Consider the following 20286-nt stretch of genomic DNA (forward strand, 5'->3'; position numbering starts at 1 on the left):
ACTTGGAAATCCCCTTATTTCAAATAGCTTCATAGGCAAACTCTCACAGTAAAAGTCAAGTGGCCGACGTCTCTGAACAACGCTGAGTGCACCAGTGGTTGCTGTCGGACAGTCTCGACCGCACTCTCAGAAAGGAGCCGCGTGTCTTATTAGGTCAGCCCGGCTTATGAACAGAAGTCTAGAACGGTCACCAGAGTTCCAGAGCTTCCAAGTCTAAGTCCAGGTTTAAATGTCATAAACAGACTCTCCAACACCACTCCGGACATGTTTACCCAGACACACATGCAGACGAACAGCACAGAGGACTAGAGCTGGTGGTTTTAGGATAACGAATGTGACTCAGTCCCTTCACCTGATAGTTTTTAAATAGTCTTTAAAAACCACATCCTGTGCTTAAGGTTGTTACTACTACTAAACCAAAATATCCTCAGTAACACTGAAGCCATCTGTCAATCACCAAGGATAAATACCTCTGTGTGTTTTTCAAAAAGCCTGAACCATATCACGTCTTTAAATTTTTACATGTTGTTTTATGCAGGTAGAGAGATACCACCACTAAATACAACGGAAGAACGAATAACTATATGAGGAAATGAATATCAGGCTGAACTCGTATACTACATAAATTAGATCAGTGCTCCTAAACCCCATCAAACCCAACCCACCCTTTTTTTGTGGGATACATTTCAACACTTTCTCAGTACGCTGATTTAAAAGCCATGGATGGCATCATCTACCCACACACACAATTACAAACACACACGCACGCACGCAGACCTCACTCTGCACAGTAGCGTGGTACCATAAAAATAACCATGCAAAGCTGAAACCGTGCAACGCAATCTTAATCAAGAGGAAAAACTATGATTGTTCCATAACTTTTAAACCAATTTTGTCAAAACATTAAAAACTTTCTTGTTGGTTATAAATATATAGGAAAATGAAAAAAATTAGCAAAATTACAACATTGGAAATACTGAGAATTAAAGTGTTTTATTTCTCTGTAAAAGGGAAACTTACTAAGTGCAGTTTGAACAGCGCTTGGCTTCCAGCATGGAGCTGAGGAGGCAGAGTGAGCATCTTTCTCTGTGCCTTCTAGAACTGCCGCACTCCTCTCTAAGTTTGAATCAACTTCCAACATTTCATCCTCTGTGCTTTTAACATCATGAAGTATCTCCGAGAGTCCCTGTTATGTGAAGTTTCTTGCTGGCACCGCTTTCTAGGGCACATCTCGTCTGGGTCACCATGATCCCTTTCCTCACTGATGTCAGGACGTCCACAATAGGTCCCTCTGGCTGCAGCTCGAGCCCACATCCCAGTCAGCTGTTTCTTCTGTCCCTCTGTTTACATTTGACTGGAATTTCACTTCCAGCGTTACCACTTTCCATTTCTTTGCTGCACTTTCATCTTTGCTGGTCATCTCTCTCTGATTATCCATTTTCACAGAACATCATGAGGTTTATCACTGGCAAACAAGGAGTCAACACAGCTGCACACTTTGCTGCCTGGGCACAAACCAAGCAACCAATCACCGACAGACTTTGAAAGACGTGACGTGATTGGTCACCGACTGTGACCCACGTGTTTCATTTACCGTGAACTGGAGTTCGCAACTGGAGAGTTGGCAGCGAAGTCTGTACTTGAGCAACTTCTCCCAGTTAATATACTGTGGTAACTGAAATGTGAACTGTGCTGCTGGGAAACTGGTATTATTTAACTAAATTATGGTAACTTACATACATGTACGTCAGCATCGTAAGATCAAGGACTGCCTGCCTGAATGTGTGTCTGCATGTGTGTGTGTAAACCACAGTCAGAACAGGAAGGAAGAACAGAGAGAAATTGATGATAAAATGATATATAATTTAATATCCAATACTTAGGCACAACTATATGAGAAAATATCATTCCTTCATTCAACATGTAGGTACTTGCATCTCTATATATAATTACATGAATTCAACAGCTATAAATGTTACTTGTGACCCAGATGCCACTTCTGTCATTAACATTGCTGATGTGGCTTTCTACCATAACAAATAATTCTTGAGAAGATTCTAAATAGAGTATTTAGACAGTAGCTACACTCCTAGAATAGTCTGGTTGCTGTATATTAAAAAATATGTTTTATACATAAAATAGACTTAAATTCTGGGCTCAGATATTTATAAACAGGTTTTTCACCCTTGGGAAGGTTTAATGGGCTACTCCCATGAGAAGCACAGGACAGTTCTTCACTGTGCAAGACTGGATATCCAGGATCCATGGCCCCATCCACGAAACATTGGGACAACTAAAATACTCCAAATTTGACAAACTGCCCCTGGGGGAGTACTGCCTACACTGAGAACCCTGATCTGGGCTCCTGAACCACGTGTGGACAGAGAGAAGAGTATGCCCAAGGTTTCCAGTACCATAAAAACCCAGCCTCTAGACACCAATAAGGCCTAAATAACTTTGGGGAAGGATATAGTATTAATCATAAATTAATAAATAATAAGGCAAAATTTTTTTATTCCCACCTCTCCATAATCAGAAAAATAGTAAAAAGAATAAGTGATTTCTATGAAGTCTAAATACAAGTGTCATTAGATGCCTGCTTTGAAGTTTAATATGTTCTCTGTAAATGCTATTTGCAAGACAGTTATATACACTCCATAGATATTCCTAAACTAACAGGTTAAAAACAGATAAAGACAATAACAATGATGATCAAATCTTATATGGTGCTTACCAGTCACTGTCCCCAGCACTTTACGTACACAAACGTTTTAGTCTCCACAACAACCCTATGAAACAGAAGTGAAGTGATGGTAGCAGGCTGTGAAGCCAGGGTCCACCTTGTGCCCTGCACTGCATCTCCCTCTCTCCCCACCTCACCCAAGGAGGCTCCTTGTCCTTGACACCGGTCAACAGCACCACCATCCACCCAGGCACCTGATCTGGAAATCCGAGTCACTGTCTGCACCCCTTTCCCTCACCCCATTAACAACCCTGCCCCCAGTCCTGCCGATCCTCCCTCAGACACAGGGGAAGCCAGGTCTCTGCCCTCAGCTTGACTCAGGCCCAGGGGAGTGAAGTGTGGTCACAGACAGCTAGCACTTGGGGTGGGGTGGACCCGGTGCCCATCTCACTGTGCCCATCGCTGAGACAAGGAGACAGACCACCCGCCACGACTTTCAGCTGATGGGCACTCCTCCCCGGAGCCTTTAGTACCTGCCCCTCCCAGTCCCCCAAATTCTCTTTTCAGTAGTTCCAACACTGAATGGTTCTTTTCTAATGAAATAAGAAATAGGAATAGCTCTCGTTTATTGGGAGCTCCCTACGCACCAGCACTGTTCTCAGCACCTGCCCTGTATCCGCCAACTTCATCCCCACGACGAGCCCCTGGGAAGCACCAGCATCATCCACGTCAGGGATGAAGAGGTGGAGAATGTCCCCGAGGTCACACAGTCCAGAAAGGCTGTTTCTGGGATCTGGACTCAGGCAACGCAGCTCCAGAAGCTCAGGTTTAACCACAGCTCAATATTGACATGAAACGCATCCCTCAGGTGTTACTGATATTACTGAAGGCCTTGCTAATTATTGATGTTACCAGATGCTATTCACACAAATAAACCATAGCAACACTGCAAATAAGGCTGGGCTTAAAGTGGAGAAGTGCTTTCAACCAAAGTCTCAATAATTTCTTTAATAAACACGAAAGACAATACCATTAAGAGGACAGTAAGTTAAACCAATCAATCGTGCATATTTGATCATTGTATTCCCTTATAATTAGGATGAGCATATAATTTATTGTCAAAATCTAGATATTTTTGAGCGTAAAAATGTCACCTACTGAGCAGGCACAACAGGTGTAAACAGGGACAGTGTGGGTGACCAGGACATACGGGCCCCACGCTCGTTACACCTATGAAAATTCGTGTCTACGCTACACTAGTCAAATGAGCAGCGCAGGACAAGGACAGAGAGCTTGAGGACTCCAGCCCCTCAGGTGAGAGGCCCACCGGGCACTCCCTCCGCCCAGCTCCCTCACCATGAGAGCCCTGGAGGAGGATTAGCAGTTACTTGACAAAACCCTCCTGGACACATCCTGGGAGTGAGGATAATGTTTCTGGGCCCCTGCCTGTTGCCACCGGTTTTGTTTAATGCAACCAGGAAGAACCCAGACCACTCAAATGCAGTATTTCTGTTGGCTTTTGCTTCCTGTAGGAACACATTATCTAAATTCTAATTTAAATTCTTTCTCTCCTCCACAGCAAAACCATCACAAATCTTTCCTAACACTACCAACTACTAAGTACAAAATGTATGGTTGATATGATTTCAACAGATTTTAGAGACAGAGGCTGCATTCGCCCCTCCCAGCACAGGCCTCCACAGAGACAACTGAACAAACAGGCTGGTGGGGAGGCAGAGCCACGTGGGGCACGAGTGTGGACACCCACCACAGGGGGTTAGATCAACGCCACCTTTAGGACATCGGCGACGCTCCTGGGGTGGGGGGTGAAGCCTCACCCCTCTGGAGTGGAACTCAAGCTCCCAGTTAGCCTTCCCGTCCTGATTAAGTCACACCAGCGTAGCCCATGTTCTCATTCCATCCGCCTTGGGGTCCCGGACAAGCACAGCCGCCCGAAGGATGAAGCACAGAATCCTGGCCTCCCGGACTCCTGGCTCTGATTCTGCCCACTGGTCCACACAGCACAGCATCAGAATCACGGCGGTGCTCTGATGACTAAGAGACGCAGCTCTCTACAGCATTAATCACCTAAAACCACAAATGACTTCTCAGTCAGGCCACCGAGGAAATTAAATTGCCAAGGATAACCACACGACCGTCACACAATCCGGAAGTACAAACAAGTGTGCTCAGCTAGTGTCAGTCTGCTGCACAGAGAAGATGACTGATTCCACATAACTCAGGTGTGGCTTACTTTTGGGTGGAAAAAAAGAAAAGAGCGAGACTTCTGTGAGGGCCCACAGCACTTCCCAACCTAGTCAACCTCACCTCGCACCTGGGACTTGAGCACTAAAGCCCTCCCCCCTCAGCTCACCCCTGGCGCTCCTCCTCTCTCAACGCAGTGCGAACAGGCGCATCTGTTCATCAGGGTACCTCTGGGCAAGTTTATCTAATAAACATGAGGTCTCCGTCGGCTCAAGCCACTCACGGTGACTTCCCAGGGCTCATCGAAAATGCTGAGCCGTCCGTGCGCTAAGTAAAACAGTGTCTTATAAAAAACACCAGTGTGCTACCCTCTGAGTTAGCAGGTCAGGGGTCCAGAAACCTACAAAGGAGCTCAAAAGTGTGCAGATACAAGTGATCACACGACTCAATGTCCCTGGCATCACATTATTTAAGAATATCACAGTCCTTGTCTGTAGATTAATTCCATCATCTCACTCACCCTCCCCTACAGGACCAGAGCATACAGGTGGGGGATATCCTCTGCTTCGTCAGACTTGACGAACACACACTCACTCAAGGAGCACTTCTGAGTGCCTACCATGGTAGTGGGCACTGGGGACACCAAACAAGCCAACAAGGACAGCCACTGTCCATGCTAGATGGGCATGCTATAAAAACACAGGCCACGTGGGGTGAACGTGAACACCACCCAGGTCTCAGACACACTTCCAGAGACAGGTGAGGTGAGTCCTGAGAGCAGAGGGAGCAAACTGAAGAGAATGAGCAACGACACACTGTGGACACGCGGAGGTGTACAAGGAAAAGCCCTCCTCTGCCCCCTCAGTATCCTTCCGAAAAACCACACAGAGTAGAAGAAATACACGCACTCAAGTTTTCGTCTTCATAACGATTAAAGTTCTCAATTTTGGTTCTTAACATTAAACCCAATCTAATATTAGCAACACAGAAAATGTGAGCAAGTAACCGGGACAAAGTATTCACCTCCTGACTCAACGCTGGCGCCTAACCCAAAGTGAGAATTTGTAAGCTGTCTACAAAATATGTAAATATTGCACAGACCAATTCATTTTATAAACTGTTACTGTCGATATACCAGAAGGTGGAGATGTTGTACCAGACATTTGTTCTCCATTGTAATTCTCCGAGATAAGCACACAACCACCAATGAATTGCTGTGCCTGTCACTCATTTCAAGACGTTAAAAAACAAACAAAAAAGCATTGTTTTATAACACAGTGACTAATTATGTTTTAATGACATAATTCCTGCCACCCTCCTCCACTACTTTAAATCAATGCTCTGACTTGGGCAGGATTTAAGGCTTCCCAGAGAGAAGCACAAACAGGCATGTCTGCACTCCGTCTTGCTGCCAGATTACACTTTTTAAAGCACATCTCCAATTATTTTACTACACAGCTCAAAAACGTCATGAATTATGAACTCCTCGGCGGGACAGCTGAGACCCTCCACGTGTGCCCCACCCCCAATCCAAGGCTGACTTCACCCCATTCCATCAAGAAGAGAGCCACCGTTAAACACTTCAGACACCACCTCCAGGGCAGGTTCTTCGAGACAGCAGCTTCCAAACTCCCGTTAAGCCGCTCTGTCCTTTCATATAATGTTTATATTGGGCCTTGCACTAAAATCCTCTGTATTCTTAACCCAATACATTTCTCAATGTCCAGTGGAATCCTGTCTGCAGCCACACGCCCTAAGACACACACACAGACACACACACACACACACACAACTGTAAATCACTGACTGGAAAAGCTTTTCTTTTTTTTTTAACTTTTTAAATGATGTAACCCAGTAAATAGCTCCTGTGGTTTAAATAAATTCATTGAAAACGTTCATATCTATCTAAATGTCCATCAATGGAGACTGATGAAATAAATTATGGAATACTACAAAGCCATGAAAAAAAGGAGGTATATCTATCTATACAGGGCTAACACAAATGTGTCTCCCAGACAGCAACTCAGGAAAAAGCAAAGTACGCTAGTGGGTCTTAGCGTCCAATGAAGGAAACAGAGAAAATCTGGGACAAGGCAGTAACGATAAAGTTGTTTTTGTACTTACTTGAAGATTTTTGGGTAAGGAACAAAACAGGACATTTATAGAATGAAGAAATAAGAAAGCCAGCTTCTAAGGGCAGCTGATGACAGGCTGGATGGAAACAATAACAGACATATTTGGGGATTACGTGTGCTAAACTCCCTCTGTTTGTAGTCTGAATACACAAGGGATGTTTATATATAACCAGCATTATTCCTGACAAGGCACAGTCTAGCCCAGAAACAGTGCTAGAGAAGTGAGATGTGAGTGTGAGTGAGTGTGTGTGTGTGTGTGTGTGTGTGCACGCGCCCCAGGGGGTGTGGGTGGCATCGGGTATGTGAGAGGTTCTGAGAAAAGGATTCCTCAGGATGAAATCCCACAGTACTCTAATCTCAGGGTTCCACAAAAAAAAGTAGATGGGGGTGAGGGAACACAGAACTATTTAGCATAAATCAGAACATCACAGACAAAAAGAAAACAAAACACTGATTATTTTATCTTTTCCTTTTTTTTTTTGATTGTAAGAATGCTGAAAGCAGGGAACATGCCGTCTACCTATTTATTATTACTAACATGATCAATTATTTTATCATTCACTTTGTGTTGAGACTGGTGTCTAGTACCGAATGAAGCCAAGTTTTTTGAGTTGCTAAACAACACAAAATATCTAATTTTAAAAATACATGAAAATAAGATCAATAAATAGTATGTCGGGATAAAATATTTTTGCAAACATTAATAGGATACTTATTTCCAATTCTAATAGAGAAAAGTGTGTACAAGCTAATCTTCACATCCAAGTGCACCCACAAAATGGCCAGCATAAACCTCAAGGACACACAAAATGGTGGCTGGGCCAGTGCTAAATCCTGCAGGGAAACATGCTGAGTCATTCACAGACACGCCCAGCTTCCATAAGCTCCACTCTGGGACAGCTGGGGCTCGTTTTCAAAACCTGGGTGACAGGGTGAGGTGTGTAGACCCCACTTCTAAGACGTTCCTGCTCAGAAGACAGAGTGACAGCACACAGTGTAAGAACAGATTCATATCACCCAGCGACATCTAGTGGGAAATAAACTGATGAGAAGACAAGCTGACACAGAAAACCGAAGGACCCAGGAGATGTTTTTGTTGCATAAGCCCTTCTGATCTTCTTCCTTCCTCCTTGGGTGGCACCCAGTCTTTGGCTGCTCTAGCCTCATTCTCGCTCCAGGTCTCCCCATGAGTCTCTCTCCTCACTGACACCACCGGCCTAGAGCTCTGTATCTGATCTAGTACTCTAGATCTTCAAAATTTCTGCTCTCAGGGCACATGTCTGCGTGGGTGTCCGGAGCTATGACAGCAACTGATAAGGGCCCCAGGCAGGTGGAGTGAGCAAACAAACCAAGCCGGCTGGGAGGCAGGGCGCCTGCCCGGAAGGCAACAGTCCCTCCAAGTGCTGTAAGATCAGAGGCTCCAGATCAGGAAGACAGGGATGCTCACACCTGGCCATGTTTCTGAAATACCCAGACACTTCTGAAAATAAAGATTCCTGAGCCAAAAACACAAGGATTCGGATTCAGTTCATTTGAAGAAGGGTCTTGGAATCCACATTTGTAAAGCTCCACAGGTGACGCTGATGGCCAGTCAGGTGTATAAACGATGACCCTACAAGAGTGAGGATAACTACGCAGAGTCCCCAGGTAAACAGAGGGCAGAGAGGACCAGCCAGAGGCCCAGGGAGAAGAGGCAGCAGGTGTTTCTCCTAAAAGTCTTCCCAACGTGGAAAGAGAAGCCGCAGACCTGCCCGAGCCCCCATCAGTAAGGTCCTAAGGCCAAAACTCCAGCAAGGCAGACAACCTGTCATGAGACACACAATCTTAAGGGCTCAAGACGAACAGGTAATTCACCAAGTTCGTCTTGCATCCTTACGTCTTCATCTTCCCCAAGTCCAGGCAAGCGCAGCCTTAGCCACTGGCTCCATCACCGGCCCTGGCATCTAGAATCATTACCACGGACACCACTTCACCTGCCTTCCGTCACTCTCTCTACATTTCTCACCTCAGATGAAAACTGGCTGTGTATACAATGAGCACTTCTTGACGAGAAAATACACTTTCCTGTGTTCCCAACAAGGACGGTCCTACTGCACCCAACTCGCAGATGCCTGATGAATTAATGAATCAGTGCTCACTCTTCATCTGGTTGTAAGAAACAGCCACCGGCCTGGGGAAGGAATCCTAAACTCGGAATCTAAAGACCAGCTCCAAAGTCCAGTCCTGCCACCTGCTGGCTTGGGCAACTTAGTTACATTTTCCGGGGTTCTATTTTCTCAAAGGTAAAAATAGCTATCGTTACCCCTCAATGGTTCCTATGTGAATTGGCTATAAAAGGAACTGCTTCTCAGTGGAGTGTGTGGGAGTGTGCGCACCTGTGTTTGATCCCATCCTTGGAGATGTGTCCCTGTTGAGTCCCCACTGTCCCCTCCCTGCCAGCTTGTCCTGCTACCTGCCAACACAACCACAGAACAGAGCCCACGATCTGGCTGCCCACGAGCCACAGGGCACGGTCAGGCTTTGTTTTGGCCCATGAGTCACTGGGCATTCAGGACTTTAGGAAATATTTGATTGAGACAATAACAGGCAAAATCAAGAGGGACACAAAGTGCAGCACAGAGCAGAGGCTCCAGAGCTGCTCTGCCAGCGCCCAACTCCCAGATCCAGGAGCGGCGGGACAGGTGTCACAGTCTGTGCCTCGGTTTCCTCATCTGTTAAGGAAAAGGCGGGGAGTGGACAACAGTGGAACCCGCTCCGCTCACGGCGTGGTGAGAACTCAGTGAGTCAACACACACAGTGTGCGGAACGGTGCACAGTCAGCACTCAGGTTCCGGTTACACTGGCTCGTCCACAGAGGGGGCAGCACGGGACCCTGACGAGCTCTGGCTGAGTAACAGTGACCTCTGGGCGGGCCACGAGCCCTCTACTTCTCCACAGTCTCTCAATCCCCCAGGGTCTTACACAGGGCCTACCTCACTCATCTGGCCCACCTGCCACCAGGTGACCACCTGCAGGGCTCTCTCTTTGGCCTTGGACTTTGCAACTCCTGATACCAAGAGAAAAACAAGCAACCCCAGTGAATTTACTTTAATTATAATATCCTCCCCCATCACACCGAGTAACAGGTATGTGGGGCACCCCATGGAGAAGGCAAGAGGCACAAGAGAGCATGGGGACAATCAACAGATGTTTCTGAGACCATCAGAGTAAACCCTGCCTCCTGCTATAAATCAGGGAAGTCCTGAGAGCTGCAGCTTAGAGGCTGTTAATACCAAAGCATCCGTCTCATCAGCACACTGCTGATATCTGAAGGACTCTGCAGTGTGCCCTGGTAATAACCAGGCTCTGACCGTCTGTCCTTCTCTCTGTCCTTCCATCTATGGACCCGCCAGACCTCCTTGTGGCTGAAGCTAAGGAGCCTCTGTCTGCACCTTGGTCTTCTTGGCCCCAATTAGTCAAAGCAGCACGAGGACTGCACGGACCCCGGGGAGGTCTGGATCCCTCGAGCACAGCCTCACGGGAGCTTCCCTAAACCAGCTGCGGGTCCCTGGGGCCTCTGCCGAGTCTATTAAGGATCAAGAGTGACAATTAAGTGTGTACGTGAGATACAACGTGCCTCCTGAGGGAAGGGACTTGGGTCTGATACAGCCCCTGTGCCTCCTCCAGTGTTGGGAGCACTGCCTGCTATGCAGCAGGCACACACGAAGTATCTACAACAGGACCTGGCATGGCATAAGCACATGAACAGGTATTATTGATTATTATAACTATAAATGTATATGTTATATTTTTAAACCCAACTGAACATTACAAGTTCGGCTATTAACCCATAATTTGGGACAACCTGAGTGAACACACTTGAAATGTGGAGAAGCCTTAGTAAAATAGAGCTTTTCGGGGGGTGGTTTTCTTCTTTCTCTTATCTGGTTCTGAGTCACATGCTTTGATGAGTCCTTGGGGCCAAATACTGAGGACTTCCAAATCTAACTGCGCACCATATTCGGCGGGAAGACACTGGAGCCTATTCAGGACATTACGAATGATATCACAGAAATGAAAGGAACTGAAAACACGAAACGTCCTGCCTCTCACTTTCAGAACAGTAACACAAGCAGCATAAACTCAGCAAAATATTAACACATGGTTGAGTTTATGTGACGTCCTACTCACGATCTACTTGTCAGTAATGTTCAAATATGGAAAAACTAATGTGGAAAAAAAACAATAACAGCAGTACCTCTTATCTAGGAGATGTGGTCATCGGTGTCAAAATGCTTCTTTACTCAAATGCTAATTCTGCATTTCCAGGTGCCTCGATTACCACCCATGTGTGGACACGTTACGCTGTGTGGCTGCTGACCATTCCCCTTAGGAGCGTGTTTCAAACCCACCATCGCTTCCTGGCTCTTGCACAGGTTGAACTTGGCAACGGCAAAGTTGAACAAGAAAATCTGTTTAGGTTGTTGCCTGGCTGTTCACTCGCCAGCTGATGTGGAGATGCGGAAACAAGTATAGAAAATTTCAAGAAGGAAAAAGAAAATGAAAACTAAGCTTTTTTTGGATCACTGAAGGAAAGGAACTAAGACAGAGGCCAGCCTGCCACCCACAACACCCACAGAGAAACAAACACCTCTCTCTTCCTCCTTGTTTGCGCTTCCCAGCCCTGAGGAAGCTCTGACCAGTTCAGCAGAGGGACAGTCCACCACTATCTCACGGTTTCCATCAAGTTCCTGATTTTCATCTGTTCTTCAAGACAGGCAAGAACTCTGGGTGTAAGAGCCTGAGTGGAGCTACACGGAGACACATTCTGAAATGAGTGCTGTCTGACTCGCAGAGGAAGGACAGAGGCAGCTTACAGGTAAGGGACCAGCTTTTTTTCCACGACAGAACTTGAGTGTGTGTGAACGGGGCACAAGGATAGGAAAGGCGAGTCTGAGCTGGACGGCAACACTGGTGAGGTTTCACTGCCCTATCCCCATTCTCAGTAAGCTACTTTCTGTTTGAGAACTATAATTGGTTGGTGTGGCAAAATGTTTTCTCATGCTGATTTTGGGATCCAAATCGGAAATTTTACCATTGATGACTATTTAGGATTTCCAACTGTGGCTGTCAAAATATATCTGTGATGAAGAGATATCAAACAAAATGCTTAAAGTGTATTCATCCAGAGCAAACATTTCGAAAGCTTGTAAATGTGTATCAAAATTGCCTCTAAAAACTACAAAATCAATTACTATGATAATATTTATAAGTCAGTGCGAATATATTGTTTGCAATTGCATGTGTGCACAGATATACAGTTAGTATCTATTTGTACATATACTTATACAGGTAAAAGCTTTTATCTTTGTTGTTATTGGGATAAGTTAACCCTACTAACACCTAATAAGATATTTATTTGCCTTTATAGAGAATGATAAGCTGCAAAAACATCTATCCTACACATAGCAAAAGTTTGAGTTCATATGCTACTTTTTGTGGTCTTTGACTAATCAGCTAAATTACTTAAAATACTTTAAACATAATAATTTAAATTATCAACAGAGGAATTAGTATAGCTCCACACTGTCAGCATATCCAACCAATCTCATGCAATCTATCTAGTCTAGAAGTTTTCTTTTTAAGCAAAGACAACTAATCCTATGGAGAAAATGAATCAAAGATTACACCAGTAAAAACATACATTGTAGTTTGCGTATTCATCTTCTTAAAACATACAGACTTGAAAACAGTTTTAGCACTAAAAAACCTACATATCAATAAGTTAAAAAAATAAGAAAACATAACATATTCACTATAAAATATCAAAATAGCATATTTTGATTTGTGAACATACAAGTAATAAATTTTATACTTCAATAAAATCTATAAATGTATACACTACACACATATAAATATGCACACACATACACAATCACACACTGGTAATATACACATAAACTACCAATTGTCACGGCTCAGTAAACAAGACATAAGGGGATCCCACGACAGTCAAAGAGAGAAGACCCAGTGAGGGGAAGTGGCAGGGTGTGGGAAAAGAACTGTCACTGCGGAGATGTGAGCGCCCACTTCACACTTGAGGAAGCAGTGCAGAGCATGTGCCGATCCTAGCCTGGCCAAGGCCACCCAGCTCATCTCCCCGTGAGCCTGAGCCCCTGAGCACACAGAAGACACTTGCACTCCACCCACGGCTGCCCGACCTGCATCCAACAGGCTTTCAACCAGCCCAGCCTTACCACCGCTAGGCCCTTCCTCCCCTTCCAGCCTCCCCTTCCCACCAATCACCAACAGTACGTCCTTCAAGCCCTGCAACTACCTTCATCCTCAATCATGTGTTTGTAGGATAGTATTTATAATTCCCTGCCTATTAGAATGTTTAATCTAGTATCACGCATACGTGTTGGAGAAAAATGTTGTACGAAAAACAAAATTATAATTATCCATGACATCTTTCAACAGAATACAATGGGGGAGTGGGGGAGGCAGGAGTAGAAAAAGAAGGCCTCTCAAAGTCAGGAGAATTGGGGAGAAAAAACCCACATTAAAACAGCTAGTGGGTACACTAGGCAGCAAGGTACCAAGTAACCAGCCTTTCAGAGGCCAGCCCACCAAGCTCCCTGAGCCCCGTTCCCTTATCTGCAAAACAGTGATGACAACAGTATAAGACGGCTGTAGGATTAAATCAGAAGGTATCTGTAAAGCCTTTAATGCAGCAGTATAGGAAGTGTCCAGTGCATGTGGACAGACAGCATTGTCTCCACTGTTATTATAAAGCTAATAATCAAGGCAGATGGGTATAGACTTATATATGAGACTCCTGGAAAACAGAATCCAGACATTTCAATACCTTTGTAGACCACGACAGATAGATAAGCAATAACAGAAAACCATCTACAACAGGGCTCCCAAACTTTGCTGCAGTCAGAATCCCCCGGAGGGCTTGTTGAAACATATACATATATATCCCTGGGCCTGACTCCCCCGAGTTCCTGATTCAGTAAGTTGGGGCTGGGGCTTAAGAACCTGCATTTCTAACAAATTCCCAGGTGACGCTGATGCTGCTGATGTGGGGGTCCCTCGGATCTACAGGTGAATCCCACATTCACACTGGCCTTACTATAAACTGCCAACAAGTTTCTCATTCGATCTAAGCCAGTTCATGAGAGGGCAAAATAGTGAATAAATGCTTAAAAAGCAAAAGCACCATATTACCCCACATAGCTAGCATTACTTCATTCTTGATCAGAAAAAAAGGAAAGGAAAAAGAAACAAACAGAATCAACATATTTCCCATTAGACCTAAGGTGCTTCCAATGTCAACTGCTGAAGAGAGGAATATCGTTGCCCGAAACCTCGGTCACTCTGTGAAATGCCTGAGAGTGAACCCAGGTGTTGAGGCTTCCCTAAGCCTAAGGCTCTAAGGTGGGAACCGGAAGTCACGATTATCCCATCTGTTTCGGCGTTTCCTCAACAGTGAGGCTGGTCCAGGTGAGCAGTCTCTGGTCTCAAGAACAGACCAGTACCGAGAGACACACCTGGACGCCGACACAAGCTTATCCTGCTATCTTCTTCAGGGGCATCCTCACTGGTGGAAGGCTGTCCAGCACAAGAGGACTGGACAATCAGGGGAGGTCCTTTCACCTGAAAACTCCACCAGCGGCATGAGAGTGCGCAGCCTGCTGAGGGAGGGCAGCGGCTCTCCGGTGGAGTTCCCAGACAGTGGTGGCACCATCACCAGGGACCTCACTGGACAGGCACATTGTTGACCCAACCTACTGCACACAAACCCTTGGGGGGGGAAGCGCAGCCGTCTGCGTTTTAACAAGCCTTCGAGGCGCTTTCCTTGCACACTCCATTTTGAAGTCCATGGGGTGAAATGACTCCAGGTCCTGGGACAGCTCCGGTTTTCACCTGCTGTTCAGGCCTAATTGTAAAGAATGCCCTTTCCTAACTCAGAAGTACCCTGTCTGGGGAATAAATTGTGTGGTCATCCTTACAGTTCAGATTGGATGCTCCAAAGGGGTTTCGTTGGTCGGATTCTATGTGCTGCCTGGGATTTCAAATTAGCTTCAAGTCTGCGGCTACATTCTGGCACTAGACCCATAGCTCCCCCGAATGCTCAAGGATGCAGCGCCTCACACACGTCCAGGGAGAAACCAGTTTCAGTAGAGGTATCCTATCTTGACAGAAAAGTACCCACCCACAAACTACAGACAATCTAGTTCAAATGCCCAGCTTCCTGACTAGCATGTAGGATCAAGTCTCTTCCATCAGGTCTTTAAAATCCTTCTTACCACATCTTCTGGCTCCTCTACAGGGAGTTTTCTTTTCCCAACTAGCACCCTGGAAAAGTACAAACTTAGTAGGTAATTTACTAGTCTCATTTTTATATTAATAACTTGGCTATATTAACTCAATGAAAAACCAAGTTCTCCACAAAGCTTCTCAATCCACCTGTTCTTTTAAAGGCAAAGTAAAATACTGGTCAGATGCTTTTGGATCTGATCAATTTTCCATTCCTTTGAAATCTCTGTCTTCACTCAGCCTAAATTAAATTGCTGGCTTTTTATTCGTCACTGAAGCCTCCCGTCTGTTGTTTCTGAAAAGCATCAGAGGACTCAGATATCATGTTCTGACTCTTCATCTTGCAGATAAGAAAGTAGTCAGAGAGGGGTGGTGGCTTCCACTCGATTATGCAGCATGTGCTATTGAAGTTAAGATCTCAAAGACAAGAGAAAAAGATCAGCTAGTGGGCTGCTGGGGCTTGGCCCAAAGGAGACTGTACACTTTGGTGTGGTCACTTGGAAAAAGAACCTGATTCTCAGTTTTCCAGGATCACAAACTTATTTTGATCATGTCCCTGGAATACAGGAACAATTTACAGTGACTTGAAATATATCAACTTTTATCGAAGGAGAGAAACCTGGGTGGAAAGCAGGACTCAACTGTTGCTTAGAGGATCTTCCCAGTGAGTCCAGTCCTGAGGTCAAAGGTTGGTAGGTGACCTCACAGGGGGCTTCACCTAAGGAACATTTCCGTCCTGCTACAGAGAGTGAATGACATCTTCTCATTCTAGAAATATTTCAGTCAGTCAGTCAATAAACACTGACTCCCCACCATGTGGCACCCATGAGTATGCAAGGGCTACTCTGCGTGTAACAGAGTCCTGAGCTCATGGAGCCACATTCTAATAGGCACACAGACAAACCTTTACATCTCCACTGTTTCTTCTATAGGAAATGATACTTACTCAATTGTAACAACAATCTTTGAGCACAGCTTATTAGATTACACTTTTATTTTCTTCATAGAGATTTAGAGGCATCCCATCCTCATCAGAAGCCAACCAACATTTTTTTTTTTGTGTGAGGAAGATCAGCCCTGAGCTAACATCCATGCTAATCCTCCTCTTTTTGCTGAGGAAGACCGGCTCTGAGCTAACATCTATTGCCAATCCTCCTCCTTTTTTTCCCCAAAGCCCCAGTAGATAGTTGTATGTCATAGTTGCACATCCTTCTAGTTGCTGTGTGTGGGACGTGGCCTCAGCATGGCCGGAAAAGTGGTGCGTCGGTGCGCGCCCGGGATCTGAACCCGGGCCGCCAGTAGCGGAGCGCGCGCACTTAACCACTAAGCCACGGGGCCAGCCCAGAAGCCAAAAAGGAAGAGAAAGGCTATGTTCCAAGATGAAAAGAAAGCTAAGACGGAGAGTAGCTGTCCTGTTCACATTGAGTCTGTGCAGAGTTGCGACAGCAGTAGTCTTTGACACCAGCACCATCGAGGCAGGCAGCTGGTTAGCCAAAAATACCAGACTAAGGCAGGATCATTTTAGGGAAGGATAAATATCACTTTAAATACGTTATTTTAACTTAAAATACGTCATGCACACTTATCGCCTCATCTCAGTGCTGTGGCAGGGCTTTTTTTCTGAGTATGGGGCTCCTTGATAAGAGTTCTGTACTGATTTTCCTTCACAAACCATAACTTGAGCACACTGCCAGGCACGTCAGGTTTTAGCTTAGTTCAAGCAGTATGAGAATTTTTAAACACTTGAGAAGCCACACGGGGAAAAAATCACCCAGGCCCTATTAAGTCCCTCGAAAGAATGGACTCTGTCTTAGGCCCTACGCAAATGACACAGTGACGTCTCAACAAGTGTTTCATGGATAAACAGCAATAAGGAGGTTCCTAACAAACTAAATGTGTCTCGAAACAACTTTCTGCAGCACTAGCTCTCATCTAAATCCACTCCTCCCACACCTAAGAAAAGGTGTGTGCCACACTCTCACGGAGGGAGACAGCCAGACCTCAAGTCAACAAAGCCGAGTAGTAACACAGCGTAACAATGAAGAGCAAAGAGCGCGCATTCCAGAATCAGACCATCTGGTTTCAAATCTTGACTCTACCACTTACTCTGATATGACCTTGATAAACTTACTTAACGACTCTATGCCTCATTTTCCTCACTTATCATGGAAATTAAATGAATTAATATGCATAAAGTGCTCAAGAATGACTGGTATGACCCAAAAAAGAGTGCCATCAGTGTTTACTGATGTCCCCACCACCACCATGTTTCTCAGTAACGCAGTACAGCGGTCTGCCTGCGCTGCTTCCGCTGACTACAAGAACAGCGGAAGCCAAAGAGAGAGATTCAAAGTCCAGCCTGTCACTTCACCTCTGCCTGCTCAGTTGACTCCTCTTCAAAAACAGAATAAAAATACCCACCCAGGACTATTGGAATACTTATCATAACACCTGGTACACGACAGCCATTAACACTCACACACTAAAGCCCCGGCACACTCTCAACGTAGCCAAGACTCTTACTCAGCATTAGATTGTGGACCCGCAGCTCACCTGGGGTGTGGAGGAAAAGCTACATTCCCCAGGGAAAATCTTTCTGGGAAGATACACACATAACACGTAGGCTATCACCTGGGAAAATTAAGTGCTCCACCGCGGGGTTAAAACAGGAGTTCGCAAAAAGGAGGGAACACTGCGTGCTGGAGCGTGTAGCAGAGGGAAGACAGACAATTAGGCCGAGTCTGGAAAGAGGAAAAGGACACAGTGGTGGAGGGCTGGAAGCACATACACTGAGCAGGGAAACAACACCAACTACTATGTTTATTGACCCCAGAACTTGTCTTCTTTTATTATCTTGACCTCTTGACCCTATCTGGAATATTTTCCCTCCAATCCCCAACCTCTGACCACGTTTATCAATTTCCACACAACAAAACCATCTCTTGCCCCGAAAGCCTTTCCTATTAGGCCACCTTTTCCTGAGAGCTCACCCAGTGTGTGTGTCCTGCCACCTCCACCATCTTCCCAAGATCCTCCACCATTTACACGTACTTTACTCTCTGCTTCACGTCTGCTCAACGTCCTCACTGCTCCAAGGTCACGTCTGACACCTTTGACTTTTCTCCCCACTTAATTTACGTTGGGATATAAACTACATACAATAAAATGGAAAACAGATTTTAAATGTAAATTCAATGAGTTTTGACACCATGTAATCACCACCCCAATTAACATAATATTTCTACCACAAAAGTTCCCTGTGCTCCTTTCCAGTCACTGGTGTCCACACACCCAGTTTCTATCCTAGAGCTTAGTTTACCTACAGTAGAAGTGCATTCATGTAGAACCACACAGCACGTACCCCTTCTTCGTGTCTGACTTCTGTCATGCAACATGTTTGAGATTTAGCCATGTCCTTAGCAAGGATCATTCCTCTTGATCACTGAGTGGTATTCTCTACTTATACCACAATTTGTTTACTCAGTTTAATCTGGTATCAACTAACGCTGATGAACAGTTGGGCCATTCCCAATTTTGGGCTATTTTGAATAAAGTTGCGATGAACATTCTAGTAAAAGTCTTTTTATGGACACGTTTTCATTTCTCTTAGGTAAACACTTAGGAATTAAATTACTTGATAAGAAGTTACCAAACTGTTTTCCAAAGTAGATTTACTCTTTTACACTCCAACCAAATACATATGAAAGCATTAATTGTTCCATTTCCTCGTGAACAGTTAGTACTGTCGGTTTTTTGGGGTTTTCTGGTGTTGTTTTTTTTTTGCCATTCTTAATGAATGGGTGTGAAATAGTACTTCATCATTTTAATTTGCACTCCCCTATTGACTAATGATGCTGAGTATCTTTTCACATGTTTCTTGGTCAAATATTTTCTTTTGTGAATTGTTTGTTCAAGTCTTTTGGCCATTTTTTTTTTAATTCAGTTGTCTTCTTATTATAGAGTTATGAGATTTCTTTAGTCTGAGTCCTTTAACAGAGATATGTATTGTGAATATTTCCTCCCAATCTGTGGCTTGCTTTTCATTTTCTCATTGGTGTCTAATGAAAAATGGAAGTTTTAAATTTTCATAAGACAATTTATTAATTTTTTATTTTATGGTTAGTGCATTTTGTACCCTAAGAAATTCTGCTTATCCAAGGTTGAGAAGATATTCTGTTTTCCTCTAGACTCTTTATGGTTTCAGTTTTATATTTAGGTGTATGACCATCTTCAATTACTTCTTTGACTCTTCCTACCCTTCTTCTGGTAATCGATGTCTGCAGAGAGCAAGTGCTCTATAAACACTGCTGACTCACTGATAAATGCTTCACAGGTTAAGAGAAATGTATTCTAGAAGCCTGTTGAAGGGCCTGTGCTCAGCCTCGGTAACATCCTGAATAGAAAACCTACTAATGGGAATGAGGTCATGAATGTGACCCGATGGAGCAATCCAGAAGTATCCAGTTAGAACTGATGTGATGGCCCTGCCTTATGACAAGCCTTTGAGTAGGGCAGGAATAACCCAAAGTTTCTATGTCCGTACAAACAGCAGTTTAACCCAGAATAGCAAACAGAGAACGGTTTGCTCACAATATTTTCTTCTTCTTTGAATATACATTAGAACAATCACCATGTCATTAGTGTAGACTGAATTCTCTTTAATGAATTCGGCTCCATAAAAATAGTCAGTGATTACAGCAGTTCTGTTGAAAACTGAGTTTAAAATGAGTAACAACGTTAAAAATTTACTCTCAGGTGACATATTTTCTACAGCCTAAAACATTTACATTATTTTATAGGATTTATATGACTTCAGAAAACGTTTTACTAATATTTCTTCTGGAAACCAAGTCAACTCAAAACATAAAGAGAATTATTCCTGCTATTCAGATAAAGACTATTACCTAATGCATCTTAAAATAGAGCAATTCTCCCTGAGATATTACTAAGAAAGCACAA

General features: G+C 44.5%; 2 protein-coding genes across 14 annotated transcripts in view; one reads left to right on the forward strand and one right to left on the reverse strand.

The window, feature by feature from the left end:
* Positions 1 to 20286, reverse strand: part of MED12L (mediator complex subunit 12L) — a 327766-nt gene that overhangs the window by 142723 nt on the left and 164757 nt on the right. The window lies entirely within an intron of this gene.
* The window catches only part of P2RY14 (purinergic receptor P2Y14), a 52283-nt gene continuing 43794 nt past the window's right edge, over positions 11798 to 20286 (forward strand). For 2 of the 3 annotated variants that reach the window (XR_009221649.1, XM_058550870.1), the window contains exon 1: positions 11802 to 11881. The gene's annotated coding sequence lies outside the window, so the exon portion shown is untranslated. Of the gene's footprint in view, positions 11882 to 20286 lie in introns of all 3 variants that reach the window. The other variant, XM_058550880.1, reaches the window with a different exon arrangement.

This window comes from Diceros bicornis, chromosome 2 (assembly GCF_020826845.1).
Source record: "Diceros bicornis minor isolate mBicDic1 chromosome 2, mDicBic1.mat.cur, whole genome shotgun sequence".
NCBI classification, from domain to species: Eukaryota; Metazoa; Chordata; class Mammalia; order Perissodactyla; family Rhinocerotidae; genus Diceros; species Diceros bicornis.